Genomic DNA, 23,494 nt, shown 5'->3' on the forward strand with positions numbered 1-23,494 from the left:
ATTTACATTCAAAGGAGAAGCTAAGTATAAACAGAAAGGATTTTGTGTGTGCAAGGCAGAGGCATTTAAGATTTAACCAGCCTATAAGCCTACAACTGTGTCTGCAAAGGAACCAAATTGCAAGGAGCCTCATTTTGAATTCATAAGGTCAAATGTGCTTTGCCTGGTGTCTGTTTAAAGTCAATGGGTTATTGTTGTCTTGGTGAAGATTTACCTGGGAGTGATTAATTTGGGGATTTGTTTAAAAAGTTATTATGGTAGTAACTTGTAGACATGTGTATGTGTTTAATTTGTTGTTAAATTAATAAATGTTTAATTTAGTTTTATATAAAAAGCCTATTGAGGCTTGGTGGTTTTATTTCTGAATTCAGAGCTGCATCTCAAACATTCCAATTGAAAATATAGGTTACGAAAGTTGTTCAGGTTTCCCTCTGGGATTTAAACAACTGTGTCATAACCTTCCACAAAAATTAAATTGATGCAATTCCTCTCCTGAATATCATTTACACTACTTGAATTGCATTTTTTTAATTCATTCATGGGATGTGGGCATCGCAGGCTAGGCCAGCATATATTGCACATCCCCAATTGCCCTTGAGAAGGCAATGGTGAGCTGCCTTCTTAAACTGCAGCAATCATGTGGTGTAGGAAACAATTCAACAATTTTAGATCATGAACTTTCTCCTCCATCCCCACCCCCTTTCCAATCCCCATTTTTTCCAATAATTTATATAGATTGTTATTTTCCCACCTATTTCCATTATTTTAAAATGTATTTCCATCCTTTGTTTTATCTCTACCTTTTAGCCTATTTCGATCCCTTCCTCCCACCCCACTCCCACTAGGGCTATCTGTACCTTGCTCGTCCTTTCTACCCTTAATGTCACCTATTAGCACATTCCTTAGATAATATCACCACGTCCAAAACCTCTTTGTCCTTTTGTCTATGACATCTTTTGGTTATCTCCACTTATCACTTGCCCTCTATCCAGCTCTACTTGTCCGACCCCCCCCTTAAACCAGCTTATATTTCACCTCTTTTCTATTTTTCCTTAGTTCTCTTGAAGAGTCATACGGATTCAAAACGTTAACTGTGTTCCTCTGCGCAGATGCTGTCAGACCTGCTGAGTTTTTCCAGGTATTTTTATGTTTGATGTGGTGTAGGTACACCCATAGTGCTGTCAGAGAGGGAGTTCCAGGATTTTTGACCCACAGATGATTGGTTTCACAGGTGACTAAATAATAGTCCTGAAATTTATAGTTTTGCATTTTCTACAGTACACGTAAGTCACATTTGCAGAAAATCTGATCATCTAGTCCTATAAAGTACAAAACCTGAATAGCCTTTAATTCCGTACAGCTGCCCTTCAGTTTTCCAATCAGAATTTAAATAATTGGTTTGCATCTACAGTATTTACATCTTGCCAAAATCTTACAGATCTGGATTTGGTTACCTCTTAAACTGCTTTTCATATATGAAAATTCTAGTCCCTTAATAACTAGGGTCCTGATCACAAATCATTATCACCAAGTTCCTCTGTACATTCTCCAATGTATTTGTGCTCTTTTAAATTAAAATAGATGTTAAAACTAACATAGAATACAATTAAAATTTTAGCCTGTCACTTCTTTTTAAATGCTGTTGGGCCTAACTGTGTACATAGCGTTTTCTGTTGTTTCAAGTTTCCTGCAATTCGTGTTTTTATTTTTTTTGTAGTGTTGTTTTAAAAAAGGTAGAGCAGCTAACATTTCATGCAATATTCGAAATGTGACCTTACTAATAAATGGTATCAGGTCAGAATAGTATGTTAACTTATAATGAAATGGCCATTGGATGCAGCCCAGATAGCTGTTTCACACTGATCTAAGACTTTAGAGTGAATGGTTTGTAATACATTTGGATCCTTCTCCACCTTTGATAATGGCAATCTATCCACTGTGCACCTAAGTTTTGTATTTCCTGTTCCAATATACATAAAAATCTGGTATTCTTCAGGCTGTTCATTTATTCAAATCTTCCCAAAGTAATTACTTGTCCATGCACAGTCTACTCCTCAAAGTCAATTCATTCAAATTATTTGATAATTCAGATTTTTTTAAAGCACTAAATATCCACATTGCTGTGTTGTTTACTTCAACTCAAAATAATTGGATAACTTGCATGTTTAGTGTAAAACCTAACCTTGAAGAGTAGTTTTTATTTCTCAGACTCTAACAAATTAAATAAAGACCAGCACAGAAAATAGAGTTCAATAATAAAACTGAGTTTTAAAGAAATACTTTTGGCTAGTGAAAACTATTAACTCAAAAATGAGCACATAAATTATTTTGGATTGTATTTTAGTCTGGAATTCCTTGTTAAACTGCATGGTCACTATTCAGTAGTTGAGTTCCTCTTTACTCCTTGAACAACAGTTACTGATGTACCTGAATGTGACTAATTACCCACTGGAACTTTCTGTGCTAGTTCAAAGCTTTGGATGCTCTAAAGATATTTCCTCTTTGCCACTCTGATGGGTTTTGACAATCTTGCTTTTCTCCTGTAGTCCAATTGTCTTTGTTTAAGTTCTGCACCAAAAAGCTGCTGTATAATCATGTCTCACGCATGCCCGAGTTAATATGTGGGTTGCCAACTGAAATTACAGTGCTACAAGTGGCTGTTGAAATGAATTTCAGCATGGGCCAAATCACTCAGCCTTTAATGAAAAAACTGGCATTGCAGTTTTCACCGAGATTACAAAGGTGAATTAATGTGGTCAAACTGAACTTGAGGTACAATAGAACAGGGTGGAAGTGTTCTATTGAGCAGGTACAATGTGTTATTTTATAATCAGAGAAATACACTATCAATTGAGAATGTTAAAGCCTATGGATAGAACAGAAGCAGACAAATGCATTACCTAGAGTGGTGCTGACCCACACAAAGCTGAGTGTTGAAGATATTCTAACTGGCCTTTTTACCACCCCCCCCCCTCCCACACTTGAGAAGGGATAAGGTTTCCAACTCTTGATTAGTTACGCAGCAGAATTTTCATATGTAGTTCAAATGAGCAGTGCGGTAAAATGGGCAAGTCTTGCTGCTTTTGATCTCATACTAGATACACACAGCACAACTTATGATAATGGTATGTGCTTTTTTGTTTGTCTGTCCAGATTGTTTCGATTGGTCAGTTTAAGAGGCTCATCTACTGGTGGGTTGATTTGGTGGGTGGGGCTTGACGCACGAGGAAGCACATGGTTAGCTTCTCAAAATGTTTTGTGCTTCCGGTTCTAATACACACAAAATCTGGTATTCTTCAGATTATTCATTTATTCAAATCTCCCCAAAGTGATTACTTGTCCATGTACAGTCTACTCCTCGAAGCCAATTCATTCAAAATTATTTCATAATTCAGATTTTTTCAAAGCACTTAATTCCCACATTGCTGTGCTGTTTATTTTGACCCAAAATAATTGGATAATTTGCATTTTACTGTAAAACACAACCTTGAAGAGCATATTTTATTTCCCAGATGATAACAGATTAAATAAAGACCAGCCCAGAAAAGAGTTCAACGATAAAACTATGTTTGAAAGAAATACTTTTGGCTAGCATAAACTATTACCTCAAAAATTAGCGCATAAATTATTTTGACTGTATTTTCGTAACAGTCTGGAAATCCTTGCTGAACTGTATGGTCACTACTCAACAGCCAAGTTCCTCATTACTCTTTGAAGAACAGTTACTAATGTGCCTGAAAATAATGTGACTAATTAATCCCCACTGGAAGCTTTGAATGCTCTAAAGATATTTCCCCTTTGCCATCAAAAACCAGAAGCCAATCTTTATTCAGTTTTAGATTTATTCACAGTGTGACATGACAAATGTATAGCTCCTAACTCTCTAATCCACCACCAGTATCATAAGTGTTTCATTGTAAATTATTAATTCCCCATCTGCCACAGTTGGATTTAAACCCATGAATCCAGAGCATTAGCCTGGACCTCTGCATTTAGTCCAGTGAAGTTACCATTACACCACCATCTCTTTATACCCTTTTGATTACCCATTAACAAATGATTAATCCTTTTTGAAGGGGCATTTCATACGAACATATGAATTAGGAGCAGTTGGCCACTCGTCCCCTTAAGCGTGCTCCACCACCATGGTTGATCTGATTGTAATCTCATGCTATCCCCGATAACCTTTCACCTCCTTGTTTATCAAGAATCTACCTCTGCCTTAAAAATATTCAGACTCTCTTCCTCAAAAAGCAGTGGAAGTAGAGTTCCAAAGACATTACCACCCTCAGAGAAAAAAATTCTCATCTCTGTCTTAAATCGGCGACCCCTTATTTTTAAATAGTGACTCCTAGTTCTAGATTCTCCCACAAGAGGAAACATCCTCTCCACATCCACCCTGTCAAGACCCCTCAGGATCTTAAAGGTTTCAATCAAGTCGCCTCTTACTCTTCTAAACTCCAGTGGACACAAACCTAGCCTGTCCAACCTTTCCTCATAAGAAAACCTGCCCATTCTTGATATTAGTCTAGTAAGCCTTCTCTGCACTGCTTCTAATGCATTTACATCCTTTTTTAAATAAGGAGGCCAATACCACACACACTACTTCAGATGTGGTTTCACCAGTGCCCTGTACAACTGAAGCCTAACCTCCCTTCTTTTATATTCAATTCCCCTCACAATAAACAATAACACTATTAGCTTTCCTAATTATTTGCTGTGCCTGCATACTAGCCATTTGTGATTCATGCATTAGGACATCCAGATCCCTCTGAATCTCAGAGCTCTGAAATCTCAGAATTTAGATAACATGCTTCTTTTTTATTCGTCCTGCCAAAATGGACAATTTCACATTTTCCCACATTATACTCCATTTGCCAGGTCTTTGCCCCATCACTTGCCTTTTCTATGTCCCATTGTAGCCTCCTTATGTCCTCTTCACAACTTATCCCTATGGCATCTTGCCAACCAGAAAAAGACACATTTATGCCAACTCTCTTCTACCCGTGCTAATATGTTACCTCCTACACCATGAGCTTTTATTTTCCGCAATAACCTTTGATGTGGCACCCTATCAATGTCTTCTGGAAACCCAAGTACAGTACATCAATAAGTTCCCCTTTATCCACAGCATATGTGACTCATTCAAAGAATTCCAATAAATTGATTAAACATGATTTCCCTTTCATAAAACCATGTTGACTCTGCCTGATTGCCGTGAATTTTTCTAACTGCCCTGCCATAACATCTTTAATAATAGCTTCTAACATTTTCCCTTTACAGATTTTAAGCTAACTGGCCTGTAGTTTCCCGCTTTCTGTCTCCCTCCCTTTTGAATAAAGGAGTTACATTTGCTTTTTTCCAATCCAATGGAACCTCCCCTGAATCTAGGGAATTTTGGAAAATTAAAACCAATGCATCAACTATCTCACTAGCAACTTCTTTTAAGACCCTAGGTTGAAGTCCAACAGGAACCAGGGATTTGTCAGCCCACAGGTTATTGTAACAAAAACAGATAGTTAAATGGAAACTTATCAAATTAAAATAACATTTTGGGAAGAGTCTCTTTATACTCTTCTGAATAAGTCAAATATACAAACTAACTAATAAACAAATTGACAGCCCCTTAAAAGGGGCACTGTAACAAAAACATTATTTTAAAGAAAGCTATCTAACTTAAAATTAAAATAATACTTGGGGGTAGGTGATGCACTCCAGCTCCTGCGGCACCCAATCGTGGTTGCGGAATAAATAAGTTCACCAAGAATGAGAAATGCTGAAACCCAGGATTGGCTATGGGCCAAGTGCTGGTAAATGGTATTAGGTAGGTAGGTCAGGTGTTTCTCACGTGTTGGTGCAGACTCGATGGGCCGAAGGGCCTCTTCTGCACTATGATTCTGTGATTGAACCAGGGACCTTTAGGTCTTCAGCCCAACACTCCAAACTGAGCTATTCCAGCCTTCATACACTCTCTCTCTATATCTGCACAAGTAATTATCTAAAGAGTGCCCCACAACTGTGCACACTTAGATTTACACAATTTACAGCACTTGATGCACACAGAGGCAGGTGGCGTGCCCAGACTTCAGCGCATGACACATGTGCAGGTTGGGGGTTTGGTGCAGAACAAAGACAGTGGAAGGTAAGTGGAGTCCAACAAAGTTATCCTGATTAGAGAGTTGTTTCTGTGAGGGTCAGGATGAGATTCATGGAAATGGAAAGAGCAGGATGGGATAGCATAAGAAGGATGGCGTGGGACAGGGATGGCATTGGAGGGGTGGAGAGGATGATGGAATTAGTTAATTGTTACAAAATTGCAGGACAATTGTATTCAAAAGCTATTCTTTGTGCTAAAAATTAAGGCTCACTAGATTTGAATGAAAAAAGTTTTAGAAAAGCTGCCAGGTGAATTAAAAGAATACATCAGTATTGATTCTACAGGTGAAGATGATAACAATGTATACCCTGCAGAGTTTCTACACAGTCTAACCCCAATGGACATGCCACTGCGCAAACAGACTTAAGGAAATGGCAGTTACAATGTTGTCATGAAATTTTAATCCTAAACAAGGACTTTGTCAAGGAACAAGACAGGTCGTTTGGAGGATGTTTTCTTCGATGATAGATGCTGAAATTATAACAGGCAGATTTCAAAGAAATAGAGTGTTTATTGCTCAAATAATATTGAGCCCATCAGATGTCAACCTGCCATTTCAACTCAGGAGAAAACAGTTCACAAATAAACCTTCATATTCTATGACTATAAACTAGTCACAAGACCAGACTCCTGAAAAATTTGTATTTATATTCCTACCCCCTTTTTTTCCCCACAGAGAGCTTTAAGTAGCTTTTTCCAGAATGAGAAGTTTGGATTCTGCTGAAGTCTTTGGCAAAAGGGTAACTAGAAATCTCAAATTCAAAGAAGCACTGTTGCAACAAAGATACTAGTTTGACTGCAGATGTTTTGTGGGTCTCATCTAGTTTAAAATATTCATAAAGTTCATGATTGCAGCTGTGGGGATCTGGCAATGTAAATGAAAAAGATATGGATATCATAACATGACTTTTGATGAGCTATTTTTAAAGGATTATTTTCTAGAAACTATTTAAGATTATATTCTCAGTACAATTCTTATTCTTAATACAATGGTTCGATTTCTTCTTTCAGGGCAGTTGTTAATGATGTTAAAGTACAGTAATCAAAAAAACACAACTGGAAAACAAATAGCGGAGTAGGTTCAGCATTGTACAATCATGTAAGCATCATAGATCTGACAAGCCTATGGGAAGCTAGATGCCTCACATCAGCTGTCTTGAGTGGTTCACTAAATCAGGCAATCAGCTGACAAGATTCCATAATCTAAAAGATCACAGAAATATAACTAAGCACAGAAGAGGAGATGACAAAGCAGGAGAATTCTCGTGCAAGAGGGAGGATGGGTGTGCAAATGGGAAGACTGAAGGTGCTAGGAGAGCTAACATATGGTGATGCTGATTCTGATGGATCAGAGTTATGTTTTGCTTCAAATCTTGTAAGATATATATTTGTTATATATTTTAAATATTTCCTTATGGGATTCTGGTAGCCTTCCAGCTTGTGGACACTTTAATTTGTGCACCCAGACAAGCAGCGGAGTACCAGAAGGTGGGAGAATGGGGTTGAGAAACTTATCAGCCATGATTGAATGACGGAGCAGACCTCGATGGGCCGAATGGCCTAATTTCTGTTCCTATGTCTTATGGTCTTATTAACTGTATCCTGGTGATGCCACTTGAAAGGCAAATGAGTCATTTCTGTCCAAGTGGGCAGCTTAACAAGCATCAGGTGCAAAATTCAACTAGGCTTTAGATACATTTAATATTGACCACCAGGCCATTACTTGGTTACATGGCTTTATAATTTTTCCGTCAGAGGTTCTTGTGTTACGATCCCAGTAGAGACTGATAACTTTTACAAAAGAAATTTGAACTTCCAGTTAATAGCTGAATGGATGACAAGATTTCAGATTTTAAGATGTTTACTGTAACAAACAGACTAAAAGCACCATTGACTATTTTTGTCGGCAACTTATACTTTAAACTCTGGATCAGAACTTTTAAACACAACCGAAAAAACCTGCCATCAGGTATATATTACACTGTCCTTTAAGTATACGCTCAATTCTCCCGGAATCAGTCCAAAATGTCTTTTTGTCAGGTATCAGACAGATGGCTCATTGTTGCACCCTTTCCAATGCTTTGCAGTTCTCCCTACAATACGATGACCAAAGCTCCACACAGTACTCCAGATGAGGATAAACATTGTGTTGCTAAAAAAAAAACACTTCAGACATAACTCTGAGAAACACAAGCTGAGTGAAACTAGTAGACACTGCATACTGATCCTACATTACAAATTGTGCCAAGACTAAAAAAGGCACGGATCCTGAAGGGCAGCCTGAGCCACCAAAGTCATTCTACTAGGCGAGGTCATCAGTTCCACAAAGATGCATGAAGTGACACTGACCAGTCAAAAGCCATCTCATCTATAAGGACATAGTCCTATGTCTCTTAACAATGGATCTGATTAAGCCAATCAACATCACTTTACATAAATTTACTGCAGGAAGTATCCACAGGCATTGGATGCTTTCACAACAAACATGAACTTAATCAAGGACATAACCTTTTACTGACCCTGCCAGCAATTCTTGCTGTGCCAAGTTGAATTTTTCAATCTAATAAAAGGTTGAGCATTTATGGTATTGTCAGCTAATAACTTGTCTCAAGAAGAATACCATAGAGTGTTTCCTCCTTCAGAATTCCTACATTTTATTATAGGTTCCCTTGTTTGGTCAATATAATCAGCAGCAAAATCACAACAATAACTTGCATTTATATAGCACCTTTAATAGAAGAAAGTTCCAATGGTACTTCACAGAATTATAAAGAAAAGAAATGAAGGCCGAGTCAAAAGAGATTTTAGAAAGAGTGATCAAAAGCTTGATCAAAGATGTGGTTTATAAGGAAGGTCTTCAAGGAGGATAGGAAGGTCGAGAGGTTTAGGCAGGGAATTCCAGAGCATGAGGCCGATGTGGCAAGTCTTGTGGTGCAATGGTAGCATCCCTGCCTCTGGGCCTGAAGCTCCAGGTTTAAGTCCCACTTCAAGGCCTGACGGCCACAGAAGGTGTGTTCATAATGTGGTCAAACAGGTTGATTATCAGCCTGTTAATCCTTCTAATACACCTGATGGCAGGTGGAAGGAGCAAGAGAGTTTCCTGGTCAGCCATATTTGTCAAGAAGATATAATAATTCTCATAATGTTATTGGAATTTATTGTAAAATAGAGTAATAGTGAGGTGTGTGTAAGACTTAATTGAAATAGTCTGGGTGCTTTGATCTAAGAAGAGATCTAAGGTTTGAAATGTTAATTAGATAAACATGGAGAAGTTTAAAAACATAGGTGTCAAGGGAACATTTGCATTTTTAAATAAACCAGACTAGATTGTTTTCAAAGGATGGGTGAAATATGTCACCTAGTCAGGTGAAGTTCAGAAACAGTATGTTTATTTTTCCCAAAGATTACTGGTAAAACTTAGTGCTATGAGAGGGTTTTATTATTAGGGAGATAAAGTCCAAAGACATAGTGAAACAATGGGTTTTTGCATTCAAAGAGGAAGATATGTATAAAGAAGGGAAGGCTGTTATAAGGGAAGACATTTTTAAGATCTTACAAGTGTGTGAAAAGCCTTCAGCATCTATGTCTCAAGCTGCTGTCCTCAAAGGACTGAAGTAAAGAGAACTCACCTTGAATTCGACTTGTTTAGGGTATCATGTTTCTTTGTCTAGGTCTTTTAAAATCTGTGTCTTACTGTCACCTTAACGAAAGTGTAACTGGGAGTTAGATTAATTAGGGGATCTAGAAGTTATCATAGTAGTAATTTGTAGGTCTATGTATGTAGTTAAAATTATTTCTCTTATTAATAAATGTTTATCTAGTTTTATAAAAACCTATAAGATTTGGTGGTCTTATTACTACTAAATTTAAGGCATGCATTCCAATGCAAATTGAAAATTAGTTGTGACAGTTGTTTCAAGTTTCCCTCTGGGATTTGAGCAGCTCAGCATTTACCATCGGCTGTGTCACAATAATACTTCAGAAAGCAACGACAAACCACTGCAGTTCTTTGCCAAGCATAATCATGGACCAATCCAACGGAAGTACATGGTCACCAACACCCTCTTAGGGCATGGGACCTGAAGGAGGAAGATGGGGGCCTGGGTGGCTGAAGGCACAGCCTTCAATGACAGGGCTGAGGAAGCATGGCTGCACAAGAGGCCGCAGAGTCAAAGGAACAGAATGTTTGGTGAGTGGCAGGGAAGAGTGGGAGTGGGTTGAAGTGCCGGGGAACGCTATACTCCAGGAGTAATTATTCTGCTTTCAAGTTAAAAAGACAGATTCCCTCTTTGCCTAGTCCTCAAAAGCTGTGAGAGAAATAGACCACTAGCTTACCAATTTTTCTTCTTTCCACTGCAGATGTTTTACACCTACTCTTAAGTGGTAAGAAAAACCCCTGTATCTGGGAAATCAATATGTTACTTGTCCATGGCTTGCTGTGCTGCTGCATTACCAAGACATCCAAATCCAACAGTACTGTTCATACACAAATCTTTAATTTATAGCAGAACGGACTATATAAATCCATATCACTTGGGGACATTATATCAGTTCGGGTTTAAAGTTGCAGACACACAAAAAACTAGAACAAAAAAACTCACTATGACTTTTTCAGATACCACTTGCAACATTTAACTGACAGTATAGTTACTTCAAATTTCCATCTAAATATGACTCATTTACCTTATTAAGCAATCTGTCAAATATTCTGGTGAGTAGAAACTGCTTAGAAAATGGAGATCCGATATGAAGTTTGATTCATTAATACAGCTGAAGATGGAGATCACTTCTTTGCAAGATACTAACTAATGCTGCAACTTCAGTCAGCTGTGTCTGTACTTTTTGCTCCTTAACTTGATATCTTTTCTCAAGGTTCCTCAGCCTATACCTTGTGTAATGAGTCAAGTCCGACTACTGGTGTCTGCAGCTCCAATGTTCTCTGTGTTTACACAAAACACAGAGCACAGGAACAGAACTCAGCTGACTTCATAAACCATTCAAATTGTGCTCTTATGGTTTAGAGTTTCCTCTAACTACTTGACTGCCCCATATCTTCATCATAAGCAGTCATTATTCTCATCTTGCGGAGAAGAACTTTTATTCAAGTCCCACTTGTTTCCTATTAATCCGCATGTTAAGCAAGCAAAGCTATGTCATAAGAATATTGTGCTTAACTATAGGCAAAAAATGAAGTTCTCATAGGGGAATTTTGTTATATACGTAAATTATTTCTACATTCTGATTTTGATCCTTACATGGTTAATTACGGTTTAGTAATACACAAAGCTCGTTATATGTTTTTCACTAGTTATAACATTTTTCTTTTCTGTCCAGTATAGTATTTACACTTTTATTTCACTCACAGTATTGCTGGTTGTTATCTGTACTCAGATGCTCTATGTAACAGGCAGACAGCCCTCTGTGCTTGATCCCCACCAACTCTGGGCACCTTGTACTTTCTCAGCGCCATAGGAGCAGTTGCTGTCACTGAAATTTTAGAAAACAGAATTCATTAGAAAGCTAAGTTACTTATCGATGTAGATAGTAAAGTACTTGGTGAAAGTTTATCTGACCATCAGTGGATCTCCATAGAAGTCTGTATTTTATCTCAATCCCAGCTATAAGCAACTCTCCCCACTCCAGTATTTTATTCGTTATTCATGTTCATTAAAGCTCTGTTAGATTTTTTAAAAATACAATCTCAGAATAGTGCAAACTGTAAACCATTCTAAAATAGTTTTGCTACTACTGAAATTCACCCCCACGTACACAACATAGCTGGTGTGATACTATACAAGCAGAACAAAGGAGCAACACACTGTGACAGCTGCTCCTATTTTGTACTTCACAGCAAGGTATTTCTGTCTCCTGGCCATCTCAAAATTTATGTCAGCAGAATTATTTATACTTGAGAAAAGCAAACCTGTAAGAGATAATGTCAGGACAGTTTCCACTTGTAAAATATACTAACGTATATGGAAGTTTCCACGCCAATTTCTTCCTGGAATCTTCCATTTGAAATTCACAATGTTTTTTTATTGTCAAACTGACACTTTGATCTCTCATTGCCTTATTTATATGTAACTAGATTATAAAAGCCAATGTATAAGTCATACCTTTCCAAAAATAACCTGCAATTTTAAAATTGTACAGCAAACTATTTCTCACAATAGTGCAAACCATCCTCCAGCTCATAAATCATAAAATGTGATGAGCCTGGTAAAGTGGTTATCTACATAAACTACAGGATTATATGAACTTATGTCCTGAATATTTATCATGCCAGTTTAAGAACCCAAAAACATACAAGAATGAAAAATGGACCATCTCCCACCCCATGTTGTTGATTGTACAGGTATTAATTAAATTTATTGAAAGTCAGACAATCAGGCAAAGGAAAGTTAATCTATCGCCTTTTTCCATAAAAATCACACATTAGACATAACTTAAATCTACAAAACCTGACAAACCTTCCAAAAATTAATTGGTGCGTGAAATAATTGATGGCATGCATTCTTACAATGAATTTATGGTTCTGCTGTAAATCAGTGGAATACATGCTGAATCAGCAGACATCAATTCAAAAACAGAAGTCAAGCTCCAACCCAGACTGACATTGTTTTAATTCTTTCCCTCCCAGAAACTAGAAGGGCAAACATCTCATGGGAACTCACAATTCTACGCTATTCCAATGGCTCAGTCTTAATGTTTTTGTTTGAGCTAAAAGACCAGAAAGCTTCCAGATTCTCTCTCTAGTCTGCTTCAATTTTGCGCTCAGCTACAGCGTTGAAATTGGCCACAGAAGACAAGATACAGGGAAGAGAAAAATCCAATTGTTACTGATGTACACTGACACTTACTAGAAGTGTAACAGGTGAGGACAGGATTTGGCTTGGTTGTAAAGATCCTACATGGACAAGATATCAGAAATCAATTGCTGCCTTTGGAATTGTACTCTAGTTGTGTAATCAACACTTTCAGGAGAGGAGGGATGGGACGAAAATAAAAACTAAAGTACCTATTTATGTATGTAACTTCATTTCATTACCATAAAGCCATAGTCCACACATGAATAGTTCTGCAATATTGCAAAGCATAGTACAAGATAATTGTGTTTATGAAGAAAGTCATTTGATGCATCTCCATCCACCCACAAACACCCCATATCCTTGCAATTTTCGCCAGCTTCCCTCACTGTCCCATATCTTGTTGCTATTAGCAAAACATTAGCCTAGATTTCTCAATTAGTGTTAATGTTAGTGGTAGCCACTTAAAAAGAATGGGGTAGTTGGAATTAAAATACTACCAAAGGGAAAGCCTACAATAACCTCAATGCTACCTGAAGAATGTGTGTGTCTGTGTGCGTGCACATGTGTATGGGGGGGTGTTGGTGTGGTGCTGCCAAACTAGAGACAGGTAGATCTCCTTGGGGTTGAGATGGCTCCAACATTACACTCCTGACAATGGAACACTGGAATGGGAGTCAACCATTCACACTTGGCAATTTGTTAACAGAATTAGGCAGATCTGCAGTGTTCGACTGCACCGCTGATGAAACAGTGAGCTTGGCTCATTAGTGGAACTTGGAAGGGTGTATACCCATCGTGGAGGCTTGGCTACTTCCTACTCGGCTTCAGGATATCTTGCAAGCTAATGGCCTGACAGGTACGCTAGGTTTGGCTGCATAATCATCCACAAGCTCACTTGTGCTCTGTGCATGTCTTTAGCTGGTTAAAATCCAGCAGTATCCCTGTGCATACTTATGTCTCTGTTCTTACTAACCAACTGGTGCCTAAACTTTGAGGTTGGGTAATTGGGATGCACTTGATATCAGAAAAGAGACTGTTTGAGTGGCTTAGTTTGAAAGCTCTTAAGTACATATTGTTTTTTTTGTGTGTTTTAGATATCTGGCTGACCGAAAAAAAAAACACTCTATGAAAGGATAGGCAAAAGTGGAAGGGATTCCAAGACACAACATTGTAGCTGCAACATTCTTATGCTGGTACATAAATATCAATAAGGTTTATAATCAACATCATTCTGTTTACACACTCTTTGTGCAGTGTCAGAGATGTGTTTATGATCATGGCCTAGGCTCTCAATCATGAAATTATTGAAGGTCAATGTTTCCAAGTTCTACAAGGGAGTAAGAAATGGGAATAAAACATGTTGCAAGATTGGCAAACAATGGAGCTGACGATTATACTTTAAAGAATCCTATATCTATATAGAATTTCAAACTAAACAAACATAACTAGAATGATTAAGTACTGTGAAGACCTATACTCATCACAGTTGTGTAGTCAGCACTTGTATTGCTCCAGTTTTTCATAACAGTTTAAAATTACATTAGGATAGGAAAGGAAGAAAACAGAAGTTCAGTGACTCCTGTAATTTGGAAATGAATACCCTTCAAGTAAAGGTTTTTGGAAAGGGTAGGTCATAGTTGCATTGAATGGTTCACAATTGCCACACTATGTCAATTCTCAACCCTCCTGCCATTCCCACCATCAATCCTTGAGGAAAACAAAAAGTACCTTCTCCAAATTACACATTCAACATATGGTGTACCTGTAGAAACCTTTGATGCATATTATACCTGTCGCACCTTCTAGGCTGCTCTTAGATTTAATTATTAAGTTCATAAAATTATTTACATTTGGTGGCAGTTACTTATGTGCCTGGCAAGTTCAACATCAGTAGAATTACAAATAGATTTACAAACTCAGAACAAAAACAAACAGATTAGAAGTGGAAAAGTAGAAAAATAGGCAGTTTTTTTTAAGAAAGTCAATAAAAAGGGCCAATTTAAACCTTGTTCTATAGTTTTTCAGCTTTTCAATAAATCTTCATTATCTTTACAGCAGCTCTCACAGGTTTAACAAAGTACATTTTCTTCGAATCTCATGTACCTATTTTAAGCTACATTCCTCAGCTCTTCTTACTCAACATGAACACCTGCACCATGTTTAAGTTGATGAGCTGTCTACAAGCCTGTTACTTTTAAATTGCCTTCTGGGTAAACTCTCAGATTTGCTCCTTTAATATGGGGAAAATGTTCCATCATAAAAGATGTAGCTGAACCTGGGGACACATCACACAGGGATTTACAGCCATGAACCTCCATTGTATCACATTGTCACTGTTCTGCTAGCATCCATCACCACATGCTTTGTTGGATTATATTGTTGAAAAGGAAAATTGCTCCTTTTAGCTCAGTGGTGTATTTCACTGGTCTATTAGCCGACTGTTCCACACGACAGGAGGATACAGGTTTACCCCCACCACTCATCACATGCTGAACTCTACACTTGTTCCTAAGCCATTGTTAAAAAGGTTATGCAGCAAGACCTGGACAGTATCCAGGCTTGGGCTAACAAGTGGCAAGTAACATTCGTGCCACACAAGTGTCAGGCAATGACCATCTCCAAAAAAGAGAATCCAACCATTGCCTCTTGATGTTCAATGACATTACCATCACTGAATCCCCCACTATCAACATATTGGGGGTTATCATTGACCAGAAACTGACCTGGACTAGCCATATAAATACTGTGGCTACAAGAGCAGGTCCGAGGCTAGGAATCGTGCGACGAGTAACCCACCTCCTGACTCCCCAAAGCCTGTCCACCATCTACTAGACACAAGTCAGGAGTGTGATGGAATACTCTCCACTTGTCTGGATGAGTGCAGTTCCCACAACACTCAAGAAACTTGACACCACCCAGGACAAAGCAGCCTGCTTGATTGGCACCACATCCACAAACATTCACTCCCTCCACCACCGACGCACAGTAGCAGCAGTACCATCTACAAGATGCACTGCAGGAATTCACTAAGGCTCCCTCGACGGCACCCTCCAAACCCACAACACTGCTATCTAGAAGGACAAGAACAGCAGATAGATGGGAACACCACCATTTGGAAGTTCCCCTCCAAGTTACTCGCCTTCCTGACTTGGAACCATATCGACGTTCCTTCAGTATCGCTGGGTCAAAATCCTGGAACTCCCTTCCTAACAGCACTGTGGGTGTACCTACACCACATGGACTGCAGTGGTTCAAGAAGGAAGCTCACCACCACCTTCTCAAGAGCAACTAGGGATGGGCAATAAATCCCAGCCAGCAAAGCCTACATCCCATGAATGAATAAAAAAAATGTTTCACAAGAGGATTTTCAAAGGTCTCCTTCGGTTATGAAACAGCAACTGTTTGCACAGTACCAAAAGTGGATAGCCTACCTGCTCTACTGTGACGATGGTATAGACTGAAACAACCCCAAATGTACAGGAAGAAAAATAACATCACCTAAGAGGAGATGGTGGTGTAGTGGTAATTTCACTGGACCCTAGGCTAATGCTCTGGGAACATGGGTTCAAATCCCACCATGAAAGCTGGTGGAATTTGAATTCAATTAATAAAATCTAGAATTGAAATTGATTGTTATAAAAAAACCATCTGGTTCACTAATGTCCTTCAAGGAAGGAAATCTGCCATCCTTACCTGGTCTGGCCTATATGTGACTCCAGACCCACAGCCATGTGGTTGATTCTTAACTGCCCTATGAAATGGCCTAGCAAGTCACTCAGTTCAAGGGCAATTAGGGATGGGCAACAAATGCTGGCCTTGCCAGCGATGCCCACGTTCCATAAAAAAAAATCCAGAAAAGCTTTACAGCAAGTCAAAATATTTTTTTTTTAAATTACTGCTGAATTAATATAATTAAAAACTATAAACAACGTAAAAGAACAGGATGGGTAGTTGCAACGCCTTAAATGCTATTAGACCTTTGGCTCCCAAGTTTGTCGTCAGATTCACTACAAACCACATTGTAGAACAATTGCACGCACAAATCTTGGCAATGGACTGCAACACAATAGGAAGAGTCTAGCAAGTTGATGAGAAGTTTTCAATGGAACTTCCTTTGATATCAGACAGTATGACTGCTAGTTGGCTCCAATCTCCACAATTCTTTCAGTGTCCTAATCCCAATGCACAGCTAAGTTTTAACTTTCAATTTAGAACAGGGACATTTTTAAAGTGTGTCTGTGGACCTTACCTTGAACTTATTGTTCTCTGATCTCTTGCACAATAGAGGCACTGTGGCCTCCATGTCTGCAGCCACAACCAAATGGAAATTTTAGATGAGTTAAAAATAGTTTGCTTTTATAAAAATGATGTGTTGGCTATGTATATATTGTCATGGAAAATGAAATGACAGCCCTCATTCAGTATTGCTTCTAGCAAATTGGTTCCAATACACCAAAGTTAAAAAAATATTTAAACCAAGACACTTTGTTCATCACCTCAAACTGCTGCAACTAGTAGCAGACCTATAACTGATAGTATTGCATCCTTCCTCAAAATATACTCCTTTGACACAATGCAAGTTCTCAACGACAGAAGTCTATAAGCCAAGAGTACAAGCTTTGTGCTTTTCTTAATTTAAGTGGGCACGCCAAGGAACCGGCTTTGCTCAAATGACATTTTCACAGAAAAATTTTATTCAGCATTCAGTAATTGCACAATTTCCTTTTATTAGTATTTACTTGTTTGTCTTGTCCTCATGTCTGGGCTGAGGGTATTCCTGTACCAAATGACTGAGACTAAAGTCTCAGGTCCAATTATCTGTCAATTGTAATCATTCAGTGATAATGGCAGAAAGTATAGGTCCCACTGTAACGAAAAAATTTTACACAACCATATTGTTTTACTAAAATTGAAATTTTACTGAGCAACTTTCTTCCCCCAATTATTCCAGTCTTGCTACTGCAAGATGAGGGTGCAATAAGAGTATGAAAATGAACTTACCCGTTTCAGTTCCTGTATTAATTTGTAAAGGACTTTTATTTCCTTTAAAGTACAAAAATATGAAAAATTGACAGCACTTAATTTTCTCCGAGAATATCACATCAGCTTTTTTGACAAAAGCAAAACCAAGAAATCATCAAAAATTGACCAGTAATTCAAGTTGCAGCATGATGACTTTTAAGGTCGAAACCAGCTTCTAGATGACTGAACTTACCTGCACTGCAACCCCATACATTGTCAATGATTATGAGCCAGCTAACCACAACCAGCTAACAACACTCCACAGCCAGCTGTGCTTTGGCCACCCGATAAGATATACTAGCTTCCCAGCTTTCAACTCATGAACATGAGTTCCATCAATTCTCAGCTGAGTCACTGGACAGCTTCTTAATGATGGCTTCTGCCAATACAGAGATGAACTTTCCAGCCTTGCTAAACAATCTCTTTCCTGTGGTGAAGGTCACAGCCCACCCACATTCCAGTTTAAGAAATAAAACTGTGTGGCGGGGAATAGCAACCCATCACCAAATTACAGATAGACATGGCAATAACCTGAAGATGAATCGATCATGGGATTATTAACAGTTGAGCTTGATCTCGTACTCACCACATGTCCACAGACAAAAGCACTTGCAAAAGGGACTGCTGGACAGCAATTAGCAGAATATATCTGGCCATTTTCTACTCCCCAAACCAGCATATTGAAAAGTATCACACACACAGTCACCTCATTGCGACTAAGTAACTTAGTAAAGACTAGTGATCAGCACAACAGGTAGTACAATTATCTACTGAGCTATTGGCATTTCTGTCTTTCTGATACCGGACTCTAAATTTTCCAAATTCTGTACGTTTTTAAATTTGATCAACTACCATCTCTGAGTATATGATGATATAAACAACTTATATTTTATATAGTGCCTTTAGTGTAATGAAACATCCCAAGGCACCACAGGAGCATAATAAAACAAAGTATGACACTGAATTACATTACATCAGGTAACCAAAAATTTGATCAAAGAGGAAAATTTTAAGGTGTGTCTTAAAGGAGGAAAGCAAGGTAGAGAGGTGAAGAGGTGTAGGGAGTTAACCTAGAGCTAGGGGCACAGACAATCAAAGACACAGCCACCAATGGTGGAGAAATTAAAATTGGAGATGCACAGGAGGCCAGAAACAGAGGAGCACAGATATCTCAGAAGGTTGCGCTGCTGGAGGAGATTACAGAGATAGGGAGGAGCAAGGCCAAAGAGGGATTTGAAAACAAGGGTGAGAATTTTAAAGTCAAGGTGTTGCTTGACCAGGGTTCGATGTAAGTCAGCAAGCACAGGGGTAAAAAGGGATCAGGACTTGTCATGATTCAAGACAAGTTGCAATTTAAGCAGAGTTTTAGTTGTCCTCACATTTATGGAGGAAGAAAAAAAGTGATATCTATCAGATTGTAATAACCCAATGACAAACCAATTACTAGATGCTCCAAACATGGAGTATCAATGCCATCCCACAACCATTGATCCCCAAACTATAGCCTCTAAATACCGCAAACATACACCAGCCCTTAGTCAATGATCCAGAGCCTGCCAACTTCAACCAAAATGCAAATCAAATCCACAGCCATCAACGCCCTGATCAACAGATAATGGATACTGATTCCCTAGCTGTCAATTCATGGACATCAGTGCCATTGTTATTAGTCAAATAGGCACCAAGGTCCCAGCTGCTGGCTCGTGGCTACCAGCCCACCACGTCTAGCAGACCTGGCTGCCAGCTACCCTCACCGAGCCCAGGCTGCCACCCCCCACCCCCCACAGAGCCCAGGCTGCCAGCCATTCCCAGAAGATCCAGGCTGTCCTCATGGCTAGCAGACCTGGCTGCCAGCCATCCCCATCCAGAGCCCAGGTTTGCCAGCCATTCCCAGCAGGTCCCAGGCCCCCAGCCATTCCCAGCAGGTCCCAGGCCCCCAGCCATTCCCAGCAGGTCCCAGGCCCCCAGCCATTCCCAGCAGGTCCCAGGCCCCCAGCCATTCCCAGCAGGTCCCAGGCCCCCAGCCATTCCCAGCAGGTCCCAGGCCCCCAGCCATTCCCAGCAGGTCCCAGGCCCCCAGCCATCCCCAGCAGGTCCCAGGCCCCCAGCCGGTCCCAGGCCCCCAGCCATTCCCAGCAGGTCCCAGGCCCCCAGCCATTCCCAGCAGGTCTCAGGCCCCCAGCCATTCCCAGCAGGTCCCAGGCCCCCAGCCATCCCCAGCAGGTCCCAGGCCCCCAGCCATCCCCAGCAGGTCCCAGGCCCCCAGCCGGTCCCAGACCCCCAGCCATCCCCAGCCGGTGGCAGGCCGCCAGCAGGTCCCAGGCCGCCAGCAGGTCCCAGGCCGCCAGCCATTCCCAGCAGGTCCCAGGCCGCCAGCCATTCCCAGCAGGTCCCAGGCCCCCAGCCATCCCCAGCCGGTCCCAGGCCGCCAGCAGGTCCCAGGCCGCCAGCAGGTCCCAGGCCGCCAGCCATTCCCAGCAGGTCCCAGGCCCCCAGCCATTCCCAGCAGGTCCCAGGCCCCCAGCCATTCCCAGCAGGTCCCAGGCCCCCAGCCATTCCCAGCAGGTCCCAGGCCGCCAGCCATCCCCAGCAGGTCCCAGGCCGCCAGCCATCCCCAGCAGGTCCCAGGCCGCCAGCCATCCCCAGCAGGTCCCAGGCCGCCAGCCATCCCCAGCAGGTCCCAGGCCGCCAGCCATCCCCAGCAGGTCCCAGGCCGCCAGCCATCCCCAGCAGGTCCCAGGCCGCCAGCCATCCCCAGCAGGTCCCAGGCCGCCAGCCATCCCCAGCAGGTCCCAGGCCGCCAGCCATCCCCAGCAGGTCCCAGGCCGCCAGCCATCCCCAGCAGGTCCCAGGCCGCCAGCCATCCCCAGCAGGTCCCAGGCCGCCAGCCATCCCCAGCAGGTCCCAGGCCGCCAGCCATCCCCAGCAGGTCCCAGGCCGCCAGCCATTCCCAGCAGGTCCCAGGCCGCCAGTCATTCCCAGGCTGCCAGCCATTCCCAGGCTGCCAGCCATTCCCAGCAGATCCCAGGCTGCCAGCCATTCCCAGCAGGTCCCAGACTGCCAGCCATTCCCAGCAGATCCCAGGCTGCCAGCCATTCCCAGCAGATCCCAGGCTGCCAGCCATTCCCAGCAGATCCCAGGCTGCCAGCCATTCCCAGCAGGTCCCAGGCTGCCAGTCATTCCCAGTAGATCTCAGGCTGCCAGCCATTCCCACACTGTTGAGGTGTAAAAGCCAAGTTAGATGCCGGTAACATTGAGCCAGGGCAGCTCATTGACTGAAACACAAACAGAACCGCGCAGTCCAAGCTCACCTCCCGGGCACCAGCAGCGGGCCCCACTCCGCGGGGGTCCTTTACGCTGCCAGCTCCTCTCCGGGGTTATTTTGCGTTTGGTGGGGTTTGGGAGTATTCTCCCCTCTGGCACAAACATTCCCCCCACCCGACCACCACCGCCCCGGCGGAAGTGGCGTCACACGCAGGCCGGAAAAAGGTAACGATGTCCGCTGATTGGAAAAAATTCGCCGGGCGGAGAACTTGCGCCAAAATTTGAACGGGGTAAACAAGTCGCGCCGATCGGCCGTTTCCTTAAATCAAAAACTCATCAAGTACCTTTGACGCGAGGGAGGAGCGGCGGGCCGGTGCCATTTTTGCCTGGGGAGGCGGGTGTGCTCCCCTTATTTGGGTCCGTGCTGGGCGCACGGCTGGATAAAGCGTCCGTGTGTTCCCACGGGCGGAGGGGGCACGCCCTTGCGAGCGGCGTCACACTGCGGCTTCTTGTCGAGCTCGGGGGGGGTGGTGAAGGCGGCCGCAGCAGCAGCAGCAGCAACAACAACAACAATAACTGTCGAGCCCGATTTCCGGTGTGGTGAGATAAGGGCTGCCGTGGCTAGTAAGTAAGGAATCTCCGGCGGGGGGGGAAGGACACATAGAAAATACTCCGAAAGACGGCTTGAATCGAGACCTTCGGCCAGAAGTTTCTAGATACCAGCTTGATGAGTCCACCGTTTCAATCGGTTTTTTTTTTGAAACAAACAAACAACAAAAAAAAAAGGTTTTTGCCTCATTTTTTTTTTAAAAATAAAGCGTTTCCTTTTCATTTACTGAGGTGGGAAATTATCACCGCCGAAGCTGGCAACAGGAGTCACCTTTGTGATCTGGTCACACTTAAACCACAGACTGTTTACAGCCACAGAAGGGAAGCCATTTAGCCCGTTCCTGTTTTTGTGCTGGCTTTCTGAAGGAGTGATTCACCTTGAGACAGACCTCCCCCCCCCCCCCCCCCCCGCGCACCCTCTTTTGTAGCCCTGCACATTCTTTCTTTTCAGATAATAGATAATAACCCAAATCCCTGTTGAATGATAAAAGCAAAAAAAAAAAACAACTGCGGATGCTGGAAATCCAAAATAAAAATACCTGGGAAAAAAACTCAGCAGGTCTGACAGCATCTGCGGAGAGGAGGAACACGGTTAACGTTTCGAGTCCGTATGACAACCTGCCTCCACCAAACTTGGGCAGTGACATTCCAGAGCCTAATTATCTGTGCCCTCTTGTTTGTGATCTTTCCACCGATCAGGAGGTGTCAGCTGTGGCTCAGTTCATAGCACCCTCGCCTTTGAATCAGAGGGTTGTGGGTTCATGTCCCACTCCCGGAAACCAAGAACTGTGATTGTACTCGAAAGAGTTGCAATCTGTGACTGTTGATAACTCGAAAGAGTTTCCACCGATCAGAACAGTTTTTCCCTATCTACTCTGTTAAGACTCATGGTTTTGAATACTTTTATCAAATCTCCTCTCCAACTTCTCTCCTCCAAGGAAAACAGTCCCAACTTCTCCAATCTTTCTACGTAACTGAAGCTCCTCACCCCAGGAACCATTCTTGTGAATCTTTACTGCACTCCCTCTAATTCCTTTTCATCCTTCCTAAAGAGTGGCGTCCTGAACTGGGCACAATATTCCAGTTGAGGCTGAACTAACGTTATGTACAAGTTTAATATAATTTCCTTGCTTTTGTATCCCAGCCCTTAGTAATGAAGCCTCCCAACATGTTTGAGCTGGGTTAATTGAGTAAAAATAAATCACCTTTCTTTTAAGGGGTCATGTCATTCATGGTTTCGTTTCGGATTGTCGTTAGCTGTCCCTCAAATTTGAGGATGATGCCTCAGGGTTGTAAGTTTCTGCCATGGGGTCTTCATGTAACTGAACAGGTGAATTCTCGACCGCAGGTCTTTGAGCATGTGGGGTAGGATGTTCCATGAGGTATTGGGATCTGGAGTGCAGAATTTTCCCTTTCTTCTCTGCTGCCGCTTTGCCTTACTACGGAATTGTGACTAAAAGTGTGGTGCAGCTTGATGGACAGGTAGCAAGCTCCTCCCAGTCATTAATGTTAATGCTGCTGTGCTTCAAGGAGAGCTTCAGAATGTCTTTGAAGTGTTTTCTTTGCCCTCCTCTGGAATGGTAGCCATTTGAGAATTGAGAAAACAGGACCTGACCAGGGATATGCTTTTCGG

At 41.6% G+C, this 23,494-nt stretch overlaps 2 protein-coding genes across 9 annotated transcripts in view; one reads left to right on the forward strand and one right to left on the reverse strand.

Annotated features, from left to right (window-relative positions):
• The window catches only part of lrrc8aa (leucine rich repeat containing 8 VRAC subunit Aa), a 52,051-nt gene extending 30,341 nt beyond the window's left edge, over nucleotides 1-21,710 (reverse strand). For 2 of the 5 annotated variants that reach the window (XR_013577733.1, XM_078550016.1), the window contains exons 1-2: nucleotides 21,300-21,484; nucleotides 11,521-11,644 (exon numbers count right to left, since the gene is read on the reverse strand). The gene's annotated coding sequence lies outside the window, so the exon portion shown is untranslated. Of the gene's footprint in view, nucleotides 1-11,520; nucleotides 11,645-17,967; nucleotides 18,010-21,299; nucleotides 21,485-21,596 lie in introns of those variants that run through there. The other 3 variants (XM_078550017.1, XM_078550018.1, XM_078550020.1) reach the window with 3 other exon arrangements.
• An 8-nt stretch (nucleotides 21,711-21,718) lies between these two features.
• The window catches only part of LOC144685475 (kynurenine--oxoglutarate transaminase 1-like), a 35,458-nt gene continuing 33,682 nt past the window's right edge, over nucleotides 21,719-23,494 (forward strand). Inside the window, exon 1 of one of the 4 annotated variants that reach the window (XM_078550027.1) lies at nucleotides 21,719-21,876. The gene's annotated coding sequence lies outside the window, so the exon portion shown is untranslated. The remainder of the gene's footprint in view (nucleotides 21,877-23,494) is intronic. The other 3 variants (XM_078550026.1, XM_078550028.1, XM_078550029.1) reach the window with 3 other exon arrangements.

This window comes from Cetorhinus maximus, chromosome 10 (genome assembly GCF_964194155.1).
Source record: "Cetorhinus maximus chromosome 10, sCetMax3.hap1.1, whole genome shotgun sequence".
Classification (NCBI taxonomy): domain Eukaryota; kingdom Metazoa; phylum Chordata; class Chondrichthyes; order Lamniformes; family Cetorhinidae; genus Cetorhinus; species Cetorhinus maximus.